General features: G+C 46.1%; 1 long non-coding RNA gene across 2 annotated transcripts in view; it reads right to left on the minus strand.

Annotated features, from left to right (window-relative positions):
* LOC135882372 (uncharacterized) overlaps positions 1–20,609 on the minus strand; it is a 78,191-nt gene that overhangs the window by 29,948 nt on the left and 27,634 nt on the right. For both annotated transcript variants that reach the window (XR_010561594.1, XR_010561593.1), the window contains exon 2: positions 456–558. This is a non-coding gene — a long non-coding RNA (uncharacterized LOC135882372). The remainder of the gene's footprint in view (positions 1–455; positions 559–20,609) is intronic.

Below are 20,609 nucleotides of genomic sequence, written 5' to 3' on the forward strand. Positions count from 1 at the left end.
TGGTGTGTGTACGTGTTTAAGTTATATGCCCCGGGAGAGGAAGGGTAGGGACGATAGCAGGAAAAACAACAAATGAGAGTGTAAGAAGGTGTGAGATAAACCAGAACCTCCATACTTTATCTTAGCAACCAACAGGAAAACGTCACGTCTGCCACAACCTCACTTTCCCATCCTTTCAGCATGTGTGCTACACTAATTTGCACCCACAAACAGCTGCGTACACTCTCCTTTAAGCCATCTCTGAATTGAGACCAGAATGCTCAAGTCATATTATTGCTATTTGTATTGCTACAATACAAGACTCACCCAACCGCTCAGTATTTGTACTGCCACTGTACAAACATCTCCCTCCCATCCAGTGTCTGTTAGACAGCAAACTCGACCGCTGAAGGTGGGGTCAAGTCACACACACACACACACACCCATTTCTGATGCAGCTTTGTAGTGATACTTACCAGGCAACTGTGTAGCAGCAGAGTTGGAAAACCCAAGACACACTAAACAGTGGTTGAGGCAGGGAAGCCCCAGACTTTCCTATTCATGCTAAATTTCTCTGTTCTGCAACAAGAAAAATGTTACTCATCAGTGGAGTCTTTGAGATTGCAAGGACATGTCAACACAGAAAGACTCCCTCTAGCAGTGACAACATCAGGAGGGTTCCTAAGTGTAACCTACTTGTTAGCGCCCTGAACCAGGGTCCAAAGGACATGGGTTCTATCCCTGTCTCTAGGTGACCCTGGGCAAGTCACTTCACATGCCTCAGTTTCCCCATCTGTAAAAGGGGGGTGATGACATTGATCTCCTTTCGGGCTAAACGGAACAAATCACATAAAAGTGGCATTAGGCAACACAGCTGCTGGAAGTGTGATTTTTGAATGAGACGCAGAACTGAGGTTTTCACCTCTGTTGGTCACTGCAAATCCATATAGCCCTTTTCCCCCCCAAAAAGCAGGGGCCTGAGCCTCTGTTTACATTGAGGCTTTTGGTCCAAACTTCCAGGATTAGCAATGTTAAGATCCCTTCCCTAATGTAGATGGAGTTTCAGCTGATGACAGGTTTTCAGCATCACGTTGATTAGATTTCCTCCAAAAGTGTTAGCTGACACAGCCGTGATAACACAGCATTACAACTCTGTCTGCACTGGGCTTTCATTGTTAGCATTGCTAACATCAATTTAACTCAACTGCTGTTTTTCATAAAGTTCCCTAGCATAGACAAGGTCTTAGTGCCAAGGCTAACTTCCAGCTTGAGTAATTATATTCTGGCCTGCCGCCTGCATTCCCTTGCAGTTTCAGTTTGTGATCTTACTAGCCTAAGCACCTGACAACAGCTGCTGCGTGTTAATATCTATTGTGTTTCACCCCAGAGCTGGCTTCAGTGGTGGGTGAAGTGAACCCAGCGTTGCTCACTGACACCTTTACCACCAGTTATCAACTTGATACTATGTATATTACCACCCACGGAATAGGAAATACGCTGCAGTCTCTCAGTGACAGCCATTGGTAACTATTTATCTTTTAACAGTGATCAATACGTAGTGCAGTGTATGCTGCTCCACCAACAAGTGCTCATCTTAGCCTCTCTAAATAAACTTTGGGTCAGGTCCTTCCTGCACCGAGATCCACACAGCATAGGAGTGCAGGATCTTGGTGTGCGGGGAGAGGAGAGAAGGGAGAAAGGGGCCATTGGACAATTGGTTATAGCTCCTCGTTTCTACAGACTGACCTCCACTGGCTGCAGCTCCAGCAGCTGTAGCTTATGTCAGCTTAGTTTGCTCCCTAAGGGATGACTACACCAGCTGAAAATTGGTGGACCCCCTCTACAGCTCCTGACATGCCCCCTACTCCAAGAGGTGTGTCTGTGTGTGTGGGAAGAGGGTAGTTGAGGTCCGACCAGGATGCACTGGGGCAATTCCCAGCTTTGGACAGATTCCAACTCCTTTTTACTGACACACTTTTTTTTTTAAAGTGGGATTTTAATACATTGTCTACCAGAGTAATCACAACAGACCCCTTCCAGAGTGACACAGAAGGTTAAATCTGCTTTAAAATAAACTCCCCCTCTCTTGTAAATCAAGGAAAATACTATTTAGCATCTCTCCCTTTTCCTCTTCTCTCCTCTGGCCTTCAGCCAGCTGGAGCCTTTCAAGGCAAATTCAAGGGTTTTGCTATCAACACACAGATAAATATTGTGTAGACAGAGAACAATTTATTAGAAAGGCCATATAAATAAGTCAAAGATAAGAACATAAGAACAATGGTCCATCTAGCCCAGTATCCTGTCTTCAGACAGTGGCCAATGCCAGAGGCCTTAGAGGGAATGAACAAAACAGGGCAATTTCAAGTGATCCATCTCCTCTTGTCTCCTCCCAGCTTCTGTCAGTTGGAGTTTTAGGGACATCCAGAGCACAGGGATGCATCCCTGACTATCTTGGGCCTGGTCTACACTAACCCCCCAATTCGAACTAAGGTACGCAACTTCAGCTACGTGAATAACGTAGCTGAAGTCGACGTACCTTAGTTCGAACTTACCGCGGTCCAGACGCGGCAGGCAGGCTCCCCCGTCGACTCCGCGTACTGCTCTCGCTGAGCAGGATTACCGGAGTCGACGGCGAGCACTTCTGGGTTCGATTTATCGTGTCCAGACAAGACGCGATAAATCGAACCCGGAAGTTCGATTGCCAGCCGCCGAACTACCGCGTAAGTGTAGCCAAGCCCTTGGTTGATGCACCTATCCTCCATGAACACAGTTATACTTTTGGCCTTCACAACATCCCAAGGCACTGACTTCCACAGATTGACTGTGCGTTGTGTGAAGAAGCACTTCCTTCAATACCAAATATAACTGACATTATTCAGTGCTAATACTAAAAAGGACATTTTCCCCACTGAAGATCTGTAATTTTTTTTAAAAGTTTAGTTTAATGCTAATCCTATGGTCAGGAATTGTCTGAACTAACTAGCCCGCTAGAAATGAATTTGAAGGTGGGCTACCCCTATCATATTTTTTATAGTTGAAAACGTGGCAACATTTTTGCAATTCATTAGTAGTTTTTCAAAATTTTATCAATTATTTTTGAAAATTGAAATGTTCCAACCAGCTCTGCAGCTGGTCAAAAACTTTAAAAAAAATAAATCCTTATGAAAATTTAATTGAATTACTTTTGAGTCCCTCCCCCTCTCGCCATCTGAAATCAAAATTGAAAATGAAAAGAACAATTGAAATGTGCAGAATTCCAACAAGCTCTCGTGAGTAATGAGAGATCAAACAGATTTTTCAGGACGGAAATTGTATTTGGGCGTAGAGGAAGAATTCTGAAGCGCAGCCTGAAGCAATGGGGAAGGATTTTTTTAAACTGATTCCTTCAGGGTCTTCAAGGTGCTAATGAGTTCAAGGGTAAGCTTTTCAAAAGTGTTTAAGTTACTTACAAGCCTAAGGGGACGTCTATGCTACACCGGTTACAGAGGCACAGCTATGGTGCTACAGCGGTGACACTGTAGCGCTGATGCTTCCTACATCAATGGAAGGGGTTTTTCCTGTCAAAGTAGTTAATTCACCTCTTCTGTCCACCTAGTTGCATCTGCAGTGGGGATTAAGTTGACCTAACGACAACATACAGGGCACAACATTTTCCAAATCCCTGAGCGATGTAGCTTGGTCCATCCAATGTTTAGATGTAGACCAGGCCTAAGGGTATGTGTCCTCTACAGAGACTATGCCTGCATAGGTACGTCACCACAGCTATGCCAGCAAAACCCCGTAGTGTAGACGCAGCCATTGGAACATCACCTTCCCAAACAACAGTAGGTAGGTTGACAGAAGCATTCTTCCATTGACATTGCTGCGTCTACACTGCGGGTTAGGTCAGCATAGCTATGACAGTGAAGGGGCTGTAACTATGGGCTAGTCTACACTACCCGCCCGGATCGGCGGGTAGAAATCGATCTCTCGGGGATCGATTTATCGCGTCTCATCTAGATGGATAAATTGATCCCCGAATCGACACGCTTACTCCCACCTCGTCAGGAGGAGTAAGCACCGTCAATGGGGGAGCCGCGGCGGTCGATTTGCCGCCGTCCTCACAGCGGGGTAAGTCGAATAGGATACGCTGAATTCAGCTACGCTATTCGCGTAGCTGAATTTGCGTATCTTAAATCGACCCCCCCCCTTAGTGTAGACCTAGCCTAAGTCTACCTAACTTAAGTGTAGACCAGGCCATAGTCCCATTTTCAAAAGTGACGAAGGTATTAGGGCCAGGTTTTTAGGGGTATTTAGGCACCTCGTGCAATTTTCAAAAGCATCTAGGCACCGAACACCGAACACCCATTGAAATCAAGGCCCAGATCATCAAAAGGCATATAGACACCTAACTTCTACTGATTTCAATAAAAGTTAGAAGCCAAAACTGCTTTAAGGACTGGGCCTTAGGAATAAAGTCTCATAAAAAGTCAATGGCACTTAGGTGCCTAATTGTCCAAGTCACTTCTGAAAATGAGATGTAAGCTTCTAAGTCACTTAGGCATTTTTGGAAATGTTACCCTTAATCCCCAGACCTTAAATAATCCAAATATTCGAGCCATGTTCTGTAAAAATTGCTTTGTTTCCTTCATGTACATGTCCATTTTATAAACTCAAGGTAGCTAGCAAGTTTTTTTTGGCCAGAGGGAGTTGAACTGTGGAAGCAGATGGAGAATATAAACTTTTTAGCAATTAATTTGAAAAACACCTCAAGTTCCTGTTTTCAGAAGTAGCTTTTTTACAGTGATTCAGCAGTTTACAATACAAAGATAAGTATCTCCAGATGCAGGCTCAGGAAAAGCATGAAAACCAACAATCATAATAAATTTCGCAAAGAACCCACAAACCCATGTTCTGGAGGAGATGCTCTCCAAATGCAATGTTAAGGGCAAGCAACGTTTGCCTTTGTTAGGATTTCCAGTGGAGGCAATAGTTCTAAGCATTCCTGGCACACTTTCCTCTCCTTGCCTGTCATTGGACAGAGCACATTAGAAACTCACACTTTCCTTAACTTTTAGTGTGATTGTTCTCCAAACCTCCCTGCAGCCCACCACAACACCCAGCCCTTAGGATTCCCCTTCTCTTTTTTTCTAAGTTATCTCCCTACACCAACCACAAGTGCAACACTCACCAAGAGTGTAGATACCAATGTTATTCCATGGCTCAGCCAGCAGCAAGTGCTCTTGCTGGGGACTGATGGTCTTGAGAATAACCCACTGAAGTCAGGAGACTTAACTTTTATTTCTAGCGTTGCCGTAGACATCTTGTGTGACCTTGGGCAAAGTTTTAAAAATTGCCTTAGATTTTGGGGGCCCGTATTTAAATGCTTAGGCCTGGTCTACATTTAAAAATTAGACTGACATAGCTGTGATGTTACACCCCATATTCTTCATGGAAATATGGTTATGATATGAATATGGTATAACTAAGAAATACTTTATGTAAGATGGGTCTTGTGAGGTATCATTGGAAAGGTTATAATTTACTGAATGTGTTTATCCAATGTGTATGCATGTATCATTTTAGTATCTGAAGCGGGAAATATTGACCATGTCTCTGTATTTCAAATGTGCTACGTTGGATGAGGCCAAACAATGTTAGTGGCTTATTGAAGAAATGCACACAAGCATAAGGATTACCCCAGGAACTGTGTGCAATAGACACCTCTCAGAGATAGCTCTACACAGTGGGAACTGTTTGACCCAAGTCACAGCAAAAGAGCTTTCCAGCAAATGGGGGGAAGATATAAAAGAAGGAACAATGACAACATGGGGTCATCACTCTCCCCACAACAACACACCTGAAATCACCTGAGGAACAAAGACTGAACTGTAGGAAGTGATCGTCCCAGGCTGGAAGGATTTTTAGCTTGTGTAAGAAAACCTGGGAAAGCCAAGGCAACTTGTGCCTTAAGAATCTGCCAGCCTGTTTATCAGTCAGGATGAGAATTTGTTAATTTGTATCCTACCGATCTAGTGTGTCAGTTTGCGGCTTTTGTTTATTTACTAAGGCAATGTGCTTTGTTCTGTTTGCTATCCCTTTAACCACTTAAAATCTATCTTTCGTAGTTAATAAACTTATTTTGTTCATTATTAAACCCAGTTTATGTAATTTCTAACTGGGGGGAAGGAGTCATGCATATCTCTCTTCACACTGAGGAAGAGGGCGGATTTTTATCAGCTTGCGCTATGCAGATTTTTCTATACAGTGCAAGACAGTATTATTTTGGGTTTGTCTCCCAAAAGGGGTGTGCACGTGAGTGCTGGGGGAGTCCCCTCACACAGAGCTGACTTCAGTCTATGGCTGCAGCTGGGTGTGGCCCTGCCTGTGTGTGTGTGCTGCAAGAGGCCGGAGAGCCTAATTCAGCAAAACAGGGAGTGGGAACCCAGGCTGGTGGAGCAGGAGAGGCTCAGTGAAATCCCAGTACATCAGGTGGCATTCCAGAAGCGGGGTCCAACCCGTCACAACAGCTACCTCACTCAAGGCTGGTAAAAAAAATTCACAGCCCTGAGTGATGCAGCAAGGTCGACCTAACCCACCGTATAGATGCAGAATTCTTCCATCGACCTAGCTACTGTCTCTGAGAGAGGTGGATTAACTACATCAACAGAAAAACCCCTTCCGTCAATGTAGGAAGCTTCTACACGATGGTGCTACAGCTGTGCCGCTGTACTGTAGACATACCCTAAGGCTAAAATATTCAGACATAGGTGCCTAACGTTAGTCACCCACACCCATCTTTAGCCACCTAAATAAGTGGCCTGATTATTGGTGCTATTGAATACTCACAGCCCTGCTGAAGTTAACAGAAGCTGCTCAGCAGTTCTGAAATCAGGCCACTTGTTTACGGGCCTGTAGTGAGTCGGTATGGCTCCCCGTCGCCCCAGAGAGGGAAGAGCCCATCCGGAGGCCGCAGTGGGTGGAGCCAGGGAGCCCTGAGCCCGCCTCTCAGAGGGTCAGGCGGCGACCCGGAAGCATAAAGGCTGGCCCTCAGAACTCAGTCAGGCCCCAACCGCCGAAGAAACCAGACGCCTCCAGCCTAGCTCGGGGCGGGGAAACCTCCGCGAGCCGGGGCGGCCGCCAAGAGCCGCCGGGCCTGCCCTGCGCCCACTACCCCGAGGAGCTGCCGGTCCTGCCCTGCACCCACCACCCGGTGAAGCCGCCGAGCCTGCCCTGCGCCTACTATCCCGAGGAGCCGCCGGGCTTGCCCTACACCCACTACCCGGAGGAGTTGCCGGACTTGCCGAACGACGCCTGGCTGGACGAACCCATGGTCCAGGACCCCCACCCCGAGGCTGACACCAGCCCCCAGCTAGGCCCAGAGGGGGAGTCTGGAAGTAGCCCAGGGGCAGCCAACCCCAGTCTGGCTGCAGCATTACCGGAGCCTATGTCAGTGTGTTGCGGCCAGGATCCCCACTGACTAAGCAGCGGGCCTTCTGCCGCTGCTAGGGCCCCGGGCTGGGGCGCAGTGGAGTGGGAGGGCCTGCGTCCCCCCCTGCCACCCAACCCGTGGATGGCAGTCTCCCCCTCTCCCAGGCCTGTCGTGGCTTAGGTTATACTGTTGCTCAGCCCTGACTGAGGGCCTGAGCGCCTGTCCCAGCGTTTGTTGCCCCGCCCTGACCTAGGGCCTGGGCCTAAATACTTTATACTGTTGCTCAGCCCTGACTGAGGGCCGGAGCGCCTGTCCCAGCGTTTGTTGCCCCACCCTGACCGAGGGCCCGGGCTGAAATACCTTTTACTGTTGCTCAGCCCCAACTGAGGGTCTGAGCCCTGACATAACGTTGGTGTCCGCCCGAAGCTAGGGTCGGGCTTATCGTGCCCCTCAGGACAGCAAGGACCGCCGGGGAAACCCTGCCCCCAGACAGAGTGCCCAGCCCCGGTGGGTAGGGAGTCGGTGTGGCTCCCCGTCGCCCCGGAGAGGGTCGAGCCCCAGCAAACTCTTGTACAGGGCCTAAGTAGGGATTTAGGTGCTTGAGATGAAGCACCCATGTTTGAAAATGTTGGCCCCAAGACCTTATTTTCAGAAGGCCTGAACACAAATAGCTTACTGTCTTCAACTGGCGCTGTGGGTGATCAGCACTTCTGAATGGAAGTGGGGTGTCTTAAGTGAGGCACCTAAAAACACTGACACCAAAAACTACTGATGAAACTCTAACCCCCCTGTGTCTCAGCTCCCTCATTCAGAAAGATGAAATTATTATATATTGGACCTTGCAGGAGTGCTGAGAGACACAATTCATTCACAGATACCAAGGCCAGAAGGGACCATTGTGATCACCCAGTCTGACCTCCTGTATAACACGGGACATAGAACTCCCCCAAAATCATTCATGTTTTTAAAAGGGGGGTTGATATCATCATACGGGACATACTATACAATTGAAAAGTATTTTTATTATTATTTTAGCAGTAAGCAGCAGTCACCTTGTGACCTTCCACTTCCAACTCTCATCCCCCAGACTTGGGGAATAAGCAACCCAAAGCAACTCCCTAACCTGATTCAGGTAAGAAGAGAACCTATGCTAATTCCTAAGCTATGTAGCACTGGAAGCAGATGAAGCGCATCTATCATAACATGCAAAGGGCGTGAGCAAAATGCAGATTCTTTTTGTGTCCTGCAAGATTCCCTTGAATACAGTGAATGCATATTACTGTGGAGATAATGACATGCCACTCAGCTATGATAGAGCATACATTGCTGACTCTAGTATTTGTAGTTTCTTATATTTGGATCAAAGCGGGACTGATTGCAAACTAAGTAGTGTGAAGGTTTTCAAATCCCCAGATTCTGTTGAAAACACATTTGAAGTTTATGAACACACAGGCATTTGTACAGTGCCAGCAGCACTCCTTAGATAAACACATTCCTGGGACAGAGTCCATTTCATGAATATGGCAGGATCACTTCAAATACAGAAACAGACTGAGGGAGTCGTGCCACAACACACAGGCCACTTCAGCAGCCAACTTCTCACCTAGGAAATCCCACTTTTAGGCTTTTGCAGCAGTTGAAGTGAAATCTGGCTACCTGCCTGGCACATCTGTGCAAAGTATTACATCAGCACTTCCCCTAACAAGTGCAAGTTCATGACACTAGTTCCACTTGTTTTCACACACAGCCAGTTTTACTGATAACCTAGCAACAGTTACACCTATCAGGGGAGGGAGGGAGAGAGAGAGAGAGATTCTTCTTGTGAAGAACTAAAGATGTTTCTCATAGCAATGGTACATGAACACATTTTGCTGTGGTTATTATAGGGAATCATCCTAGCTGATAGGTCTGTCACACAACAAGCACTACCATCATATATAGGCATACCAAGTGTGATGCACAAACGGGGGGAAGATAGGAGTTACTCCACCTAATTCACCTGCAGGGCCCAATCCCATAGGCGTGCTCAGAGCTCACCTACTAGATCTAGCCCCAAGAGGGGAACTTACACAAAACAGCTGAAGGAGATAGAGGAGTAGGAGGCCCTCCCTCAAACTTGTAGCCCAGTTGTTAAGGTTCTCACTAGGGTGACCAGGTGTCTGGTTGTGGACTGGAACACCTGGTCAAAAAGGGATCCTGGCGGCTCTGTCAGCACTGCTGACCGGGCCATTGACAGTCTGGTTGGCGGCGCTGTCAATCCGTGCAGCGGGGCTGGCAGGCTCCCTGCTAGCCACCGCGCTGCTCCCGGGTCAGGAAGCAGCCTGCATGTCCGGCTCGTAGCCTTAGGGGTGGCCAGGGGGGTCTCCCCATCCCACCCCCCACACTCCCATTGCCCCATCACTGCATCCCTCCCTGTCCCAACCCCCCTGCACTCCCATCCCCCTCACTGCATCCCTCTCCATCCCACCCTCCATCCCCTGTCACTGCATCCCTCCCTGTCCCAATCCCCCCGCACTCCCATCCCGTCATTGCATTCCTCCCTGTCCCAATCCCCCCACATCCCCATCCCCCTCACTGCATCCCTCCCCATCCCACCCCCCCACACTCCCATCACCCCATCATTGCATCCCTCCCTGTCCCAAACCCCCTGCACTCCCATCCCCCTCACTGCATCCCTCCTCCATCCTGTCCTGCCCCCCACACCTACCCATCCCAGCCCTGTACACCTTACAGCGCTCTCCCACCCATCCTCTCCACCTCTCAGAGCCGCCACCCCGATGTCCCTCACCTCACAGCCCTGCACCCATTCACCTCCATACACTGCTGCACTCCCATTATGTCCCTATACACTCCTTTGCCCCCCACATCCTCATGCATCTGTAGCCTTCTGCCTCCCCCTGCATCCCCATCCACCCCACATACCCCCCCAAACCCTCTCCTCTCTCCTTCACTGCCCCCTCCCACCCCCACCCTGCTCTCGTCCTTGGCCTCTTTCCCTCCCCATCCTCTCTCCTTCACTCCCACCCCATCTTTTCCCCTCCAGACCACAGCAGCCCCTGGAAAAGTGTATGAAAAAGTGTAGGCAAGTGTGTGCATGCATGCACTGTATATGTGTAAGAGACTGTGTATCTTTGTGTAGGGAGATGTGTGTATTGCTGCATGTGTGTATACCTGTGTGAATAAAATTTGCCATCTAACTCTGACTTTTACTCCTTTTGCTGGCTTGCACACACAAAAATTGATGACATAAAATATGTGTGTATTCATTTCATAACAAGTTTTTAAAAGAGAAGGGAACTCTAAAAGAAATGTATTATTTCTTAAACAGTGAATGTTGTTGACTAGGAATTGCAGAAGGGCCAATATATCACACATTTCTCCCCACCTTTGTCTAGCTACCTTATAAACTCTTTGTGGCAGACTCTTTCTTTTTATGTGTATGTCCAGCACCCACCACCCTCGAGCCCTGATCTTAGTTGGGGTCTCTAGGCACTAAACAACAATTGTAATATTAAATAATGTTGAAATATATGTGTTAGTGCATGCTAGATGTGTACACATGAATACATGTGTGTATCTGCACATAGGTGTGGGAGACTGTTTCTACAGATTTATTTATATAGGTATCACTGGTCTACAATTTTTGAGAAGTCGTCTGCTTCAGAGATAAAATGTGCTATTTATTATGTATTTTGATGTGCTGAATTCAAATATGACAATTAAAACAACTGATTGGCTACTGTTTCTAAGATATTTAAGTTTTTACATTTTATGTCTATGTATATTGTGTAGATAGTAGAGTTTTAATCATAAATTGTAAACCTAGGTCTTTTCATGTGTTTATGGTTGCTTTACATGATAATATTTCACCTGTCCTGTTTATGTAACACTTTAAAAATCAGCAAAAGGGTTATATAAATAAAATTTATTATGAAACAAAAGGCAAAAAACTATTATGTACATAGTTTAGTCCTACTCAGTGTCTACTCAGCGCTTCTTGGCTTGTCTCTTGTATTCATTAAATGGAGCATCTCTTGTCACTGTCCAGCAATAGTCTGCAAGCATTGATGGGCTCCATTTGCCCTGATAGCGTTTCTCCATTGTTGCAATGTCCTGGTGAAATCGCTCGCCGTGCTCGTCGCTCACTGCTCCGCAGTTCGGTGGAAAAAAATCTAGATGAGAGTGCAAAAAATGTATCTTTAGTGACATGTTGCAACCAAGGCTTTTGTATGCCTTGAGGAGGTTTTCCACCAACAACCTGTAGTTGTCTGCCTTGTTGTTTCCGAGAAAATGTATTGCCACTAACTGGAAGGCTTTCCATGCCGTCTTTTCCTTGCCACGCAGTGCATGGTCAAATGCATCATCTCGAAGAAGTTCACGAATCTGAGGACCAACAAAGACACCTTCCTTTATCTTAGCTTCACTTAAGCATGGAAATTTTCCACGGAGGTACTTGAAAGCTGCTTGTGTTTTGTCAATGGCCTTGACAAAGTTCTTCATCAGACCCAGCTTGATGTGTAAGGGTGGTAACAAAATCTTCCTTGGTTCAACAAGTGGTGGATGCTGAACACTTTTCCTCCCAGGCTCCAATGACTGTCGGAGTGGCCAATCTTTCTTGATGTAGTGGGAATCTCTTGCACGACTATCCCATTCACAGAGAAAACAGCAGTACTTTGTGTATCCAGTCTGCAGACCAAGCAAGAGAGCAACAACCTTCAAATCGCCACAAAGCTGCCACTGATGTTGGTCATAGTTTATGCACCTCAAAAGTTGTTTCATGTTGTCATAGGTTTCCTTCATATGGACTGCATGACCAACTGGAATTGATGGCAAAACATTGCCATTATGCAGTAAAACAGCTTTAAGACTCGTCTTCGATGAATCAATGAACAGTCTCCACTCATCTGGATCGTGAACGATGTTGAGGGCTGCCATCACACCATCGATGTTGTTGCAGGCTACAAGATCACCTTCCATGAAGAAGAATGGGACAAGATCCTTTTGACGGTCACGGAACATGGAAACCCTAACATCACCTGCCAGGAGATTCCACTGCTGTAGTCTGAAGCCCAACAGCTCTGCCTTACTCTTGGGTAGTTCCAAATCCCTGACAAGGTCATTCAGTTCACCTTGTGTTATGAGGTGTGGTTCAGAGGAGGAGGATGGGAGAAAATGTGGGTCCTGTGACATTGATGGTTCAGGACCAGAAGTTTCATCCTCTTCCTCGTCTGACTCAAGTGAGAATGATTCTGGTGCATCAGGAACCGGCAGTCCTTCTCCGTGGGGTACTGGGCGTATAGCTGATGGAATGTTTGGATAATGCCCAGTCCACTTTTTCTTCTTTGACACACCTTTCCCAACTGGAGGCACCATGCAGAAGTAACAATTGCTGGTATGATCTGTTGGCTCTCTCCAAATCATTGGCACTGCAAAAGGCATAGATTTCCTTTCCCTGTTCAACCACTGGCGAAGATTTGTTGCACAAGTGTTGCAGCATATGTGTGGGGCCCACCTCTTGTCCTGATCTCCAATTTTGCAGCCAAAATAAAGGTGATAGGCTTTCTTAACCATAGTGGTTATACTGCACTTTTAAGATGCAAAAGTCACTTCACAACAAACATAGCAGAAGTTATCTGCACTGTTCACACAAGTACGAGGCATCTCTGCTCACTTTGGCTAAACAGAAATGTGTCCCTTTGCAAAATCAAACACTGACAAATAAGAGAGCACGACACTGTATGATTTCTAGAGCTGATATAGGGCAATTTGTTCAGCAGAGTGATGTAAGCTTCGTTATGATTGCATCATCCATGACTTCTAGGAATAACAGGATGCAATTCATATCATGTATGACGCAATATCAGCTTCAGATTGCATCATTCATTGTTTTGCCTCAAAAGCAAGTACTGTCCAAACCCAGTCATAGATTTATTCATAGATCCAGTCAAAGATGTATTTTAGTCATTTCTGGTTTAAATTGAGATCCCTTCCCTTTATAACTCACTTATCCTCCGCCATTCCCAAGTCAAGGGTCGTATATACTGACCCAATAGCATATCTTGAAAACTAGAGCCAATCAACAATTTTAAGCATCATTTTCGTTCTCAGTGACCCAGAATTAGTAAAGTTTGACTACATTTATTTCAGAAGCATTTTGGCTGTAGAGCAGATATATCTGGACAGGTGTGCATTTCTGAGGTTGTGCTCTATGGATTTGTATTTAGGCTTCAAGAGTGGGCCTTTAATGGACCCATTGCAGCTGTGATAATGTGTCATCCTAATTCCACACATAAAATTACAGTAACTTTAGTGAACAAAAAACATGGAGCTGGTCACGAAAAATGGGAAGAGGGGTGGGAAAGAATCATGGAAACCTTTGTGAAATTTCATATTTTTTTTTTGGCTATTTTGCTGCCAGCTCTAGCATCCTGTAACAAATAAAACCTGAACTTAGCATAATACATCTGTCAAAACAATAAATATGCCCATTTGGGCCTTGCAGTGAAAATGAGCACGTAAGAGAGGGTGGGGGAGAGCAAGTGATGGAGGGAAGGGGGATGGAGTGAGCAGGGGCAGGGTCTCAGGGAAGGGGCGGGGCAGTGAACGGGGATAGGGTGTTTGGTTTCTGGAATTAGAAACTTGGCAACCCTAGTTCTCACCTGGGATACAGGAGACACCCGTTCAAGTGTCTATCCCTCCCCCGCAAAGGGAAGAAGGAATTTGACCCGGGATCTGCCACCTCTCCGGTGAGTGCCCTAAACACTGAGCTATGGGTTATTCTGTGGGGCTCCCTCAGTCTCTCCTGTTGAAACTACTTTGGATAAAGAATGAAAGAATTATTAGGCCAGAGGGAGCGAGAAAGCATGATAATGACTCTGGAACCTGGTGATTAGAGCACTCACCTGGGTGGTCCAGGACCCAGTCCCTCTGTTCCAATGACTTTTAAAAATTATTTATTCAGTGTAACAGCATACACAGGAGAGAATGAGGAAGCCCCACCTTAGAATATCCTGTAGTCCCGTGATTAGGGCACACATCGGAGAGGTGGCAGATACCACTTCAAATCCCTTCTCCCCCTCAGGTGTCCTGCATTCCAGGTGAGTGTAGTAAGAGGAGGCCCTGAGATTTAAACCTTGGTATCAGAGGCCCGGTATGAGGCCTAAGGCCTGAACTAAAGTAATGGTCAAGACTTTGCTAACATAAAGCGAAGTTAAGCTGTGAGCCAGAGGCAGGCCCTGCTCACAGAAGCTGGCAAGGAAAGGGCTGACGCTGCAAAAAGAGACATACCTAAAAGGTACTGGACACCAGATATCAGAACATTCGCATACTTGTCCATTCCACACACAACAAGGAACAGGCTGACCCATCCCAATGACAGGGACAAAAGGGGAATATGATGGATAGTGTTGTTTTGTTCAAACCAACATGTACAAGTTGAGAGGTGGCACCTTACTACGTAGAGGGGTTGTACCTTGCTGCGTAGAGGGGTTGCACCTCAATACGTCAGGAGTGATGTGTAACTTGTTTGTATCTGTGTATAAGAATGCATCCCTGAGTGGATATCTTTGTCCGGCCGAGGGGGCAGTGGAAAGTCCCGCCACTGACTGAGCCGGGTCCACTGCCAAGAGGCACTTTCTCGTAGTATGCCCTGAGTTAGGCTAAGAAACCTACAGGGAACTGCTATTGTGTCCAAGATCGCAATAAACCTAGTCGATGTGACTTTGCATCTTACTAGACTCTGTGGTTATTGGGGGTTCTCTTCGGGTCTGCTGCAGAGCTGGGGCAGCACACAGAGGGAACACACGCACGCAGCCGAGTGATATCAACATAGGAGAAAGCAGAGCACCACACCGGTAGCATCTGACAACAGTGAGCACCCTAACCACTGAGCTAAAAGCTAGGAGGGTCCCTCCCCCCCCCTTCCTAAAACAGCATAGGCATCTTAACACCAAGAGAAGGTTTGCAGCTGAGAATCCCAAGCACAGGGAGGTGCCTCCCTGCACACCTGAGATAGGCACCTATCTCTGAGAGGGGTGGGTCTTAGCACAACCCCCTCAACTTGGCTTCTCCCATTGGCTGGTTTAGGCGAGGAGCTGCCTAGCATGCTGGCTTTTGTGAATCCCATTCAGAAGCACCTCTCTCTCCCCATTTATGCTATAGGCTTTGTGAATCACAGTGATTTTCTAAGCACCTAAAAGTTAGGCATGCCAAGGCCCAGCGTCACTGCGCCTCAGTTCCTCTGGGAATCTAGCCCTTAGAGGATATGAAACCCTCCTGCTTCAGGGTACAAGCCAACCACTAGCTAATAAGGGTCAGGAAGAAACTTTCCTTATAGGCAGGATATTTCATAACTGCCTACTGCAGGGTTTCCTGCCCCTTCCCCTGAAGCAGCTGGTACTGGCTGCTACAGATAGGATACTGGACAAGAAGGATCATTATTCTGATCCAGCCTGGCAATTCCCACATTGCAAGATAAATTGGATAGATGCTTAAGTATCCATCTTCCCCCCCCCCACCCCCCCAATATATACATGTGTCTTTTGCAATGTTACATAACATCCTGCCTGGCCAGTACTTACTCTCAAAAGTAGTCCCACTGTGCTCACCCCATGAGTAAAGGATCCATAATCTAGTTCTCTATTAATAGCCAAGGATTTAGTATTTCAGTTCTCATTGCTTTGGCCACGGTGTCCCTCCTTTTATATAGTTAATGGATACTCCTTACCCACACATTCCTACCATCACTGTATTTTTTAAAGGGATGCCGTTTGTTAAGTCTGGATTCATTCCGGATTCTGGGAAGACTGTCTAAATAGAAGATTTTAACCATGCCAGAATTGCTTCAGAAGTTCTAGAAATGCCATTATTCCAGGAGTGGTTTACATAAGGGCTGAAATGTACCACTGTGCCATGGACGAACATAAAGCTTATACACCTCTTAAGTCTCATTTTGAGGATGTAAGTGGTTCATAGATCTTGTAAACTCTGCCCCGGGGTGAATTCCACCCACAAGAGCATATAAGAACAATGCAACACACAACTGATGAAAGGCAACTGAAAACCATAGCTTTGAGACTCAATGAAAATCCAGAAAAATGTGGAGATAGGGCTGTCTCTGCAAAAAGGCTCAAGCGTCTACTTTCCCTACAGGACATGTCATTTATTCTGTTTCCTGAGACTTTGCGAAGGCTATTGCTTAATATCAGACACCTTATTATCCCATGTGTTAGGATTAGAGTTATTCTGATAACTACACAAAAAAAGTGAGGAAAAAACATGCAATCAATTTATGCCACTTGAACGGCTAGATACATAGATGCCAGTGAGGCCAGTCTCATGAGTCAATGATGCTGTGAAAGAGTCTTCTCCCTCGTGGTGAGGTGTGGTGTAGCAGCTCCCCGCCTCCTCCTCCTTTGGCGCTCCCTGCCAACACCCACTCCGGCTCCATGGCGCTCCCTGCCAACACCCACTCCAGCTCTTCCTGTGATTTGGCCCACACCAGCCAGGTCACTTTTAATGCTGCCCCTTCTGGGGAAACCCAAGTCCAGCACATCAATGGCCTGGCAGCATCACACCCGAGGTTTGTCCCAACTTCAAGGATTTGGTGCCCATCAGTCCTTGGCTCTAGGGTCTTCCTATCTCCACCCTAGGTGGGCCGGTAGGGGAACCCAGGCCAGCCCTCTGCTCTGGGTTCCAGCCCAGGGACCCTGCATGGAACAGAGGAGGTCTGTTTGTTCAGACCCCCGAGCTGTGTCCCAGGGCTGCTTCTTACCATAGCCTGCAGCTAGGCCTGTCTCACACTCTCTGCCCTGGCTGACTCCTCTGCCAGTCCCAAAATAAAGGGGAGCCAAACTAGTTATGAGACACTAAAAAGCTCCTGTCCCAGACCTAACTGCCCCAAGGAGGCTCCAACACTGAGTCGTCTCTATTTAGGTTCTAGCTCCAGCTGATCCTTCCTTCCAGGCAGCATCAAGACAGTCTCTGGTGAGGCTCTAGCCTGGGCCAGACTTCCCTTCATAGAACTAGTCACTCTTCCTACCAGCCATGGCTGAGCTGGGCTTTTCTTCATTTATCTCTCTCCCAACATGACAACTTGCACAGGTGTAATGGCCAGGGTGGGGCTGATTGGGACCACACCCTCTCATTAACCCCTTCCTGGTCAGTGTGAGGTCTGTGTGCCCATCCCAGATATGACCAAGACTTCTGCCTTCCGGGGGCACTATTGTGGGTAAATAAGCAAGCATAAAAGGAAAAAGAATTTTTAAAAATGATGAAGGAAAAGGAAACTTTCTGCAGTGGTTAAAGCACAGGGTAATAGGAAATCTGCCACAATTCACTTAACTTCTCTGTTCTGTACTTTCCTTCTCTGTAAAATGGGAATATTAATACTCGCCTATTTCACAGGGTTGTACTTACCATTACCATTTATAGAGTACCTTGAGCGCCTCAGACAAAAGCAGCCTCAGCTATGCAACAATAAAAAATAAAGATTATAAGCAATTTAGAACAGAAAGACACACTAGGGAATCATACGGAGCTCTAATTCTAGTGCTACCGTCAGGATTATTTGCAGGATTCCCTTGTAGGCAATGCACCTTTCAGGTTCATAGCACATCTCAAAGGTTCATGGTGTGACCTTCTTTTAAACAGATACTTGAAACATACTTGAACTGGAAGGGTAAAGTGTTCAACTTAAGAAACAAGTGTTCCATTAACACGAAAAGGAAGGAAGCAGCAGCTAATCACTCTTAAGGTTGCCCAACTAAATACATATACTGCTGTTTACTGTGTTACAGCGCTGTATAGTGATGTAACTGGAGGGCTCTGTTTTCCCATCACTGCCTGAGAGTCACATTCACTCATGTTAATGTTACACACACTAGTAGAGTCTGAGAGAGAAGAGAAGAGAAGAGAAGAGAAGAGAAGAGAGAGTCTAGGCACAAAAAAAGGCCATTTCAGGATCAGTATAAATAAAGGGGAAATGAAACTAAATCATAGTAAATAAAGTTGTGCAAATATCTGCTGTAGCAAAAAAGTAGAAGCATAAAGCACCAAGTTAAGAAAGCTGTGGCAAATAGCCCCTTCTAATTCAAACACTTCCCACTTCAATAGTGTTCACAACTTTGTATGCTTCTTAAAGTGGGTTTGATTTAGCAACATGGTCCAATTCAGGAAAGATCTCAACTCCATTTTTGGGTGTATTTTATAGCACATAGACATCTAAGTAGTTTTCAGAGATGTAGTCAAGCATTCAACAGCTAAGTGCTATTAGCCTCCAATTAACTGTGCCTGCCATTTTTTGTGGGCCCAAGAATGGGAAGCTATTGGGCTCTATAGCTCTTAAAATTGCTCTTTGCTGTGGGCTAGGGCTGGTCAAAAACTTTCCATCAAAACTGCCTTTCCTGAGAAAACTGAGGTTTTAATTAAAAAAAAATTTTTTTTGAGGCAAGTTTCTGCTTTCCAAGGAAATTTTCACTTTTCATCCAAAATATTTTTTCAATTAAATGTTGAAATTTTCTGCAATACAATATTGACAGTTAAGGATGGGGGGAGGGATAGCTCAATGGTTTGAGTATTGGCCTGCTAAACCCAGGGTTGTGAGTTCAATCCTTGAGGGGGCCACTTAGGGATCTGGGGCAAAAATCAGTACTTGGTCCTGCTAGTGAAGGCAGGGGGCTGGACTCAATGACCTTTCGAGGTCCCTTCCAGTTCTATGAGATAGGTATATCTCAATATTTAAAAAAAGACAGGGTTTTTTTGTTTTTTTTTAAAGTTTTTGTCAAAAAAAAAATTCAGGAAAATAAAACATTTTCTCAGCAGCTGTAGTATGAATGTCTATGAAATATGCAGACCGTGGGACTCCCAGTTCCTCACACGTTATTTTCATAAGTAGCCAAAAGCTGCAGAACACTAAATGAACAATATCATCAGTGCTAGAAATTCATACGGTAGAACCTCAGAGTTACAAACTGACTGGTCAACCACACTCCTTATTTGGAATCAGAGAGATGCAATCAGGCAGCAGCAGAGACACACCAAAAAAAAAAAGCAAATATAGAACAGTGCTGTGTGAAACATAAACTACTAAAAATATAACAGGAAAGTTTAAAAAAAGATTTGACAAGGTAAGGAAATTGTTTCTGTACTTGTTTCATTTAAATTAAGATGATTAAATGCAACATTTTTCTTCTGCATAGTAAAGTTTCAAAACTGTATAAAGGCAACGTTCAGTTGTAAACTTTTTAAAGAACAACCATAACATTCTGTTCAGAGTTCTGAACATTTCAGGGTTATGAACAACCTCCATTCCCAAGGTGTTCATAACTCTGAGGTTCTACTGTATTTAAAATACTATGAAAATCATTTATGTATGAAACAATTTTAATTAAGTAATGCACAGCAACTTAACTAGGATTACCATATTTGAACATTGAAAAAAGAGGACACTCTACGGGGACCCCCGCCCTTTCCCCGCCCCCATTCCAACCCCTTCCCCAAAGTCCCCGCCCAAACTCCGCCCCTCCCCCACCCCCATTCCAACCCCTTCCCCAAAGTCCCCGCCCAAACTCCGCCCCTCCCCCACCCCCATTCCAACCCCTTCCCCAAAGTCCCCGCCCAAACTCCGCCCCTCCCCCACCCCCATTCCAACCCCTTCCCCAAAGTCCCCGCCCAAACTCCGCCCCTCCCCCACCCCCATTCCAACCCCTTCCCCAAAGTCCCCGCCCAAACTCCGCCCCTCCCCCACCCCCATTCCAACCCCTTCCCCAAAGTCCCCGCCCAAACTCCGCCCCTCCCCCACCCCCATTCCAACCCCTTCCCCAAAGCCCCCCATTTTATTACAGTAATGTATACTATATATTTTTAATAGGTTAAACTCCTGAGACGGCTGTTCAAATAATAATAGTATCCAAGTAATCCAACCAACAGGCTTTTCAACTAAAGGTCAGAGGAACAAATCCCGGATTACAAATTTGCAATGCAACACGAGGCAGACAAGTCACTGCCAACTAGGTATTCTGAGGAGAGAGATCTACAGGACAAAAATAAGCAATTGCCTGTCTTCTACTGCAGCTTCCTTTTGCCCTGGAGGTGAATGGCTCTTTAAACTGAATGGGCCCTAAAATCTGAGATACGGAATTTTCCTCTTTAACCCCTTTCAGCTTGCCTAGTGCAAACTCTGATACATTTAGACAGAATTAAAGTGACTGAATTTCGTGTG

This window comes from Emys orbicularis, chromosome 8 (assembly GCF_028017835.1).
Source record: "Emys orbicularis isolate rEmyOrb1 chromosome 8, rEmyOrb1.hap1, whole genome shotgun sequence".
NCBI lineage: Eukaryota > Metazoa > Chordata > Testudines > Emydidae > Emys > Emys orbicularis.